Source organism: Chrysochloris asiatica, unplaced genomic scaffold, assembly GCF_000296735.1.
Source record: "Chrysochloris asiatica unplaced genomic scaffold, ChrAsi1.0 scaffold00045, whole genome shotgun sequence".
Lineage (NCBI taxonomy): Eukaryota > Metazoa > Chordata > Mammalia > Afrosoricida > Chrysochloridae > Chrysochloris > Chrysochloris asiatica.
Window position 1 is genome coordinate 9,688,989 of NW_006408563.1, and position 7,773 is coordinate 9,696,761.

General features: G+C 41.3%; 1 pseudogene; it reads left to right on the top strand.

Moving 5' to 3' along the window:
- The first annotated feature begins 1,644 nt into the window (after positions 1–1,644).
- On the top strand, positions 1,645–2,530 carry LOC102840440 (annotated as a pseudogene).
- Positions 2,531–7,773: the final 5,243 nt, after the last annotated feature.

A 7,773-nucleotide genomic window follows, 5' to 3' on the forward strand; every position in this document is an offset into this window, starting at 1 on the left:
ATATTGAAAGTGCCATACATGGGCTGCCAAAAGAACCAATAGATCTGTTTTGGAAGAAGTACAGCCAGAGTGCTCCTTGGAGGCCAAGATGGCTAAACTTTGTCTCTCATACTTCAGACATACTGTCAGGAGGGACCAGTCTCTGGAGAAGGATATCGTGTTTGGTAAGGTGGAGGGTCAGAGAAAAAGAGGAAGACCCCTAATGAGATGGAATGGCCAAGTGGCAGCCTCGATGGACTCAAGCGTGGCAACAGTAGTGAGGTTGGCCCAGGATTGGACAGTGTTTCATTCTGCTGTGCATAAGGTTGCTATGAGTCGGTACCAACTCGATGGCTCCTAACAACAACAAAATATAACTAAGACATCTTTCTGGCATTCTCTGCTGTCAGTCAAGATCCATCTGGTATCAGCAATGGTATTCCTTGTTCTATGTCCACTCCTGAATCTGACTTGAATTTCTGGCAGTTCTCTACCAATGTACTGCTTCAACTTTCTTAAAATTATCTTCAGCAAAATTGTACTTGTTTGTGATATTAATGATGTTGGTTGATAATTTCCACATTCTACTGAATCACCTTTCTTTGGAATGGGCACAACCAATTGGTTGGCCAGGTAGCTGTCTTCCACATTTCTTGACTTCTAATGCTACAACCATTTGTTGAAACATCTCAACTGGCTTTTCTTCAGTTCCTGGAGCTTTGTTATTTCCAATGCTTTCAGTACAGCTTGGACTTCTTCCTTTACTACCATTTGTTCCTGGTCATATGCTACCTCCTGAAACAGATGAATGTCAACCAACTTTTTTGGGGTACCATGATTCTTACATTCCTCCCATCTTCTTTTGGCATTCCTGCATCATTCAATATTTTTCCCCCAAAAAAATCTTTCAATGTTTCAACTTAATGCTTGAATTTTTTTCTTCGGTTCTTCAGCTTGAGAAATAGGTTAGTTTTCTAACCCTGTATCTTTGACATTTCAGTATAAAGTTCAACTCTTTTTCTTCATAATTTCTTCCTTTCATTTTAACTATTCTATGTTCAAGAGTAAGTTTCAAAGTCGCTTCTGATAACCATTTTGGTCTTTTCTTTCTTTGTTGTGTTTTTAATGGCATTTTGGTTTTAGCTATTGAGTGAAAAAATGAGGTTTGTCTTGAAGACAATGAAGTCACTGCCTACATGTTAATATACAATTACAATTTTCAACCTGATTGACCTCAAAAACAACTGGAGATGTTTAAAATACACAAGTTCTCAGGTCCCATCTCCCTGAACAGAATCATGGGAAATAAAGCTGGTTTAGCAATTAAGTAATTGCTAAATAGTCTAAGTAAATGGTCACTATTACTGTTATTAGGCTCATGACATCTATAAAATGGATACTAATTTTTAGTCAGGTTGTACAGATGGAAAGTAAGCTTAATGTCAGACAGCTGACAAGTGGTAGAGCCAGGGCTTGAACCCAGGAGGGTGTCAGACTCTGAGCACATGACTCTTCCTCCCAATAGCTCGGACTGGTAGGACTGGATGAGCTTCGAAAGACTCTTTCCAAAAAGTATACTGAACTCTTTTTTCCAAGGTACCCAGAGAAGAGTTCATAAGCCGTTCTTCTGGGTTCCCGAGGTAACTTAAAGGGGAAACTTTCACAATGTCTGGAGCCCTTGATGTCCTGCAAATGTAGGAGGAGGATGTCCTCAAATTCCTTGCAGCAGGAACACACTTAGGTGGTATCAACCTTGACTTCCAAATGGAACAGTACATCTACAAAAGGAAAAGTGATGGCATCTACATCATAAACCTGAAGAGGACCTGGGAGAAGCTTCTGTTGGCAGCTCGGGCCATTGTTGCCATTGAAAACCCAGCTGATGTCAGTGTCATATCCTCCAGGAATATGGGCCAGCGAGCGGTGCTGAAGTTTGCCCCTGCCACTGGAGCCATTCCTATTGCTGGGCGCTTCACTCCAGGAATCTTCACGAATCAGATCCAGGCAGCCTTCCGGGAGCCTCCACTTCTAGTGGTTACTGATCCCAGGGCCGAACACCTACCTCTCACAGAAGCATCTTATGTTAACTTGCCCACCATTGCTCTGTGCAACACAGATTCTCCTCTGCGCTACATCGACATTGCCATCCCATGCAACCAGGGAGTTCATTCAGTGGGTCTGATGTGGTGCATGCCGGCTTGGGAAGTTCTGCGCATGTGTGGCACCATCTCCCGGGAGCACCCGTGGGAAGTCATGCCTGACCTCTGTTTCTACAGAGATTCCAGAAGAGACTGAAAAGGAAGAGCAGGCCGCTGCTGAAAAGGCTGTGACCAAGGAAGAATTTCAGGGTGAATGGACAGGGCCTGCTCCTGGTTTCACTGCTGCTCAGCCCGAGGTCGCAGACTGGTCTGAAGGCGGCCAGGTGCCATCTGTGCCCATTCAGCAGTTCCCTACTGAAGACTGGAGCGCTCAGCTTGCAACTGAAGACTGGTCCGCAGCCCCCACTGCTCAGGCCACTGAGTGGGTAGGAACAACCACTGAGTGGTCTTAAGCTGTTCTCTCAGTCTCTTAGAAAATGGAAATAAGGTTGATGGAAAATAAACATCGATTTCTAAATTTTGAAAAAAAAGTATACTGAATTTTAAAAAACTGTATTTTAGCAGAGTCCTCAGGAAACAATACTATGTGTAATTGAATAAATATTGTATTTGCAGAACATTAGATTAAAACAACAACAACGACAAAAAACACCAGGGTCTTGGACAGTTCTAAGATGAGTAGTGTGTTGGCGATTCTGTGGCATTGAGTCCGTTCCAACTCATAAAGACCCTGTGTAGGGTTTCTGAGGCTATATATCTTTACAGGAGCAGAAAGGCTCATCAGTCTCCCACACAGCGACTGGTGGATTCGAACTGCTGACCTTGCAGTTAGCAGTCCCATGCTTATCCTATAGCACCACACCGAGATTCCTCTAAGGTGAGTGTATCTGCAGAAATAGTATGAATGCTTTTGACTGGCTGCTATGAAAACATCCTAGTGATGACTGATACTTGGTCATACCTTACCATTTTTTTTTAAACGTGTGTCTTTGGAAAGTGAAATATTGGCAGGGAGTGAAGTTATCCTCTTAGACACTCAGCTTATTAGCATGGGAGAGAAGAACTTTGAGAACAGACATGAAAGCAGAGGTCTCACTGAAGTTGCTGGTGCTGACCATTTCAATGCTCCTTGCAATGTTGTGTAAACCAATGATGATTGTTGATGACAATGTCTGTTCCCTATATTTATTATATAGAAACTCCAAAAGTTGGCTGGCATCATCCAGTTTCCTCTTGGCTTGAGGATCTGTGAGTAAACAGAAGCAGTGCTGAAAAGCGTGGTGTTTAGAATGAGTTTCTTATCTGGAATGGGTTTCTTGTTCCTTTTTTCTATTGGCAAAGACTGCTGGAAACATGCTGATGGTATTTCTAAAGAGTCCCAGGGATGCCTTTGCTATTGGACTTTGATAAAGATGGTGACATGTCTGGTTGACCAAGAGTTTGCTGTATACATGGAAGTGTTGGCCACCTGAAAGATATGACTGTGGGAATGTAATTTGTTTGACAATGGTACGAGAGCTGAAGGTTGTGGCTGCAGCATCTGTTGTTTAAATTCTTATTATGAGTACAAGGATCATGATTAATTCACTGTATTTAAACTATTTATTGCCCTCATCTTGAGATTTATGACTGGGGAATTATTTGCATTGCAATGCATAATATACATGGTTGTTAGTTCCAGGCAAAAGGAAGATCTGGAGATGTTGCAGGAATAGTAGAAGCATAGGGAGTTGGCTTCTACAGAGTTCAGGACAAGGACAGTTTCCCTCGTCTGACTAACCTCCCAGTGATTTCCACCATTCATAGTCTCAGCTCCAGAGACCCAAGTCTGCAAATCTGCTTCGAGCCCTTTTGATCTGTAAGTCTCCCTAAGAAAACAAAGAGGGACTAAGCTTCAGCTGAGCTCACTGTAACATCTTCTCATTCATCTGGATTTGAACTACAGGATACTATTCAGAGATCAACATTGGCAGTGAAACAAAAATCCTCTGAGCATGCATGTTTGATTGCTGTTTTCTTATTGAAGATAATTAACTTGAGGGTCAGGGTATTCTTTTTTGTGGATTAAATTGCCTCTTTCACTCTTTATTCCCTTTTTAGTCACTCTCTTAGACCTGTCCTGTAGAGAAGGACCAGGGAAGAAAAAAAAGATTACACTCAAATCAATCTATTTCATTTACTGCTGTGTCTATAAAAATCTTTGGAGGGACAGACCCAAATATTTGTCTAAAATAGACTTTATATCAGCTGTGATTTAATTTTTTTTTTCTTTTCTTGTAAAAGTATCACATAGTCTTGGGCATTTAAAAGAGTTTACAGTCAATGATCTCAACATGTATAGTCTGCAACTTATGGATTGCTAAGCACTGCCCCCTCTACCATTCAAAAGGAGCTGCTGGAGATAAGAATTTATACCACAGAGTCCAAAAAGAGGAAATTCAGATAATGATTAGGCTATGATAGCAGTAATCATGTTACCAACATAGAGTTTCCAATATTTTCTGGAAGGTTGAGCACAGATGAGGTGAGGGTCCTCAATGTTCTTGCTCCATGATATTATACCCATTTAGCCCAAGAAACAGGCATATCAAGCAAGCCCAAAGACATGTTTCAAGAGACACTTTTGATTATGTACTACTAGTGCATTTGTTCCATCACTTCTCTGCCAGTTTGTCATGCTGTGGTGGCTTATGTGTTGCTCTGATTCAGAAATTTATGCCACTAGTATTTTAAATACCAACAGGGTCACCCACAGTGGACGGGTTTCAGATGAACTTCCAGATGAAGACAGACTAGGAAGAAGGAGAGATGGACTACTTCCAAATATTTGGTCACTGAAAACCTTATGAATAGCAGTGGAACAGTATCAGCACCAGGTTATTGAATATTGAAACATGATGAAGAGTAATAGAATATTGCCAGATATAGTGCAGGAAGAGGAGCCCCTCAAAACTCAACTGGGGTAGAGTTGCCTCCTCAAAGTAGAGTTAACCATGATGACGTGAATGGAGTAAAGCCCTTTGGACCTTCATTTGCTGATGGAGGACAGCTCAAAATGAAGAGAAATAGCTGTAAACATCCATTAATAATCAAAACATGGAATGTACTAAGTATGAATCTAGGAAAATTGAAAATTGTCAAAAATGAAATGTAATGCATAAAATAAAAATATGTGAGGCATTAGTGAGCTGAAATGGACTGGTATTGGCCATTTAAAATTTGACATTCACGTGGTTTATTATGCTGGGAATGAAAAATTGAAAAGGAATGGCATCACACTCATCACCAAAAAGAACAGATCCAGTTCTGTCTTGAAGTACAATGCTGTATGTAGTAGGATAATATCCATATGCCCTACAAGGAAGACCAGTTAATACCACTATTATTCAACTTTATGCACCAACCACTGATGATTTGTTCATTGTGAATACCTTTTTTAAACAACATAAAAGACTACTATACACTTGGATCTCACCAGATGGAATACACAGAAATCTAGTAGACATCTGTGGAAAGAGACACTGGGAAAGCTCCATATCATTAATTAAAACAAGGCTGGGGGCAGACTGTGGAACAGACTATCAGTTGCTCATATGCAAATTCAGACTGAAGCTGAAGAAAATGGAAACAAGTCCACGAGAGCCAAAATATATCCCACCTGAATTTAGAGATCATCTGAAGAGCAGATTTGATACATTAAACACTAAAGACTGAAGACCAGAAGAGTTGTGGGATGACATCAAGAACATCATACAGGAAGAAAGCAAAAGGCCATTAAGAAGACAAAAAAGAATGAAAAGACCAAAATGGATGTCAGAAGAGACTCTGAAACTTACTCTCCAGCATAGAGATGCTAAAGCAAATGGAAGAAATGAGGAGTTACAGGAGCTGAACAAAAAATTTCAAAGGTCAACTCAAGAAGATAACGTCAAATATTATAACAAAATGTGCCAAGACCTGGAGTTAGAAAACCAAAAGGGAAGAACATGCTCAACATTTCTCAAGCTGAGGGAACTGAAGAAAAAAATTCAAGCCTCAACTTTTTTTATTGAAAGATTCTCTGGGCAAATTATTGGATAATGCAGAAAGCATCAAAAGAAGATGGAAGGTCTACTTGATATTTACCCACAAGAACTATGAGCCATAACACGAGTAGATATATGCACACCAATGTTCATAGCAGCATTATTTACAAAAGCAAAAGGATACAGACAGCCTAAGTGCCCATCAACAGAAGAATGAATAAACAAACTGTGGTACTTACATACAATGAAGTATTATGCTACCTTGAGGAATAACAAGGAAGCTGTAAGCCACCGCATAACATGGATAAACCTTGAGGACATTATGTTGAGTGAAATTAGTCAGTCACAAAAGGAGAAATACTGCATAGGACCACTACTGTAAAAGACTAAGAAAAAGATCCCATACTAAACAAGGGGAGGGCCTCTTTGCTGGTTACCAGGATGTAGGGAGTAGGGTGAAGGGAGGGAGGGGAAGGTGGAACACAGGGTAGGGAATAGACACAGGATAGTTTGGGTGCTAGGGAGGTGGGTAATACACAAAAAGGGGGAGGTGAATGGAAGAACAAGACAGATGGGAAAACAATTATGCAGGATTGCTTGGGCTAAGTGGGACAGAGGTAAATAATGATGTATGCACAACCTTGGAACAACAGGGCTCTGGGATACAGGGATTGAGATTGGTTGGAATGGGCAAAAGGGGGCTAATGTTAAGATGCTTGGCTGTCTTTTGAATATTGATTTCCCTGGCATATGATTATAAAATAGACACTTGAGGGGGAGAAAAAGGAATAGCCAGAAATACCACCAAAGAAAGCTTGTAAGTCCATCTTATGCCTATAACTGATTGTTATTGTTGTTGTTATGTGCCATGGAGACAGTTATGACTTATAGTGACCCTGTACAGTGTTTCTGAGGCTATAAATCTTTACAGGAGCAGAAAGCCTCATCTTTCTCCTATGGAACATCTGGTAGTTTCGAACTGCTGACCTTAAGGGTTGCAGCCCATAACTGATTGGAATACCTAAAACGGGGCTACAACAACCCCAGTGAAAGAGGCTTCCTGCAGAACCTCTGTATTACATAAGACCATAGGTGGAATCCTGAACCGCACCCAGAATCTTCTGAGGTGGGAAATTTCCACTTGAAAGGACAAGCAGACCAGCCTGGAGCAACTAGAAGAATAGAAGATACTTCTTGAAAGAAAGACCCACAGAAAAATTACAAAACAATAACACAGTCCAACTGATTACTACAAGAACAAGCAAGATGCTTGGCCAAGAGACATCAAGACAAGTGGTCTGGTCCCCTCAGGGCAAGCCCCCTTCCAAGACAAAACTCCATGGGAATACATGAGCAGACATGTGCTCTGATTGGTGACCATGTTCGTCACTGATAAGGGGAAGTGAGGGGAAAAACAGCAATGAAGTTGTGAGCTAAGACCTACAACGTTCAATAGACTTTTGCGAACCTGGGTGGAGACCTGGTTGGCCAGCAGTGCAGCAAGACTTGGGGACTCCCGGGCCCAGAGTCAGTGACATAGCCACAGAGGACTAGAGCGGAGAGTAAAGCATCCAGCTGATAAGAAGAGAGAGCATATGCATAAGAACACCCACACTTGCAGATAATACCCACTTGATCTGGCTTCAATGACTGGATGATCAGAGCTCAAC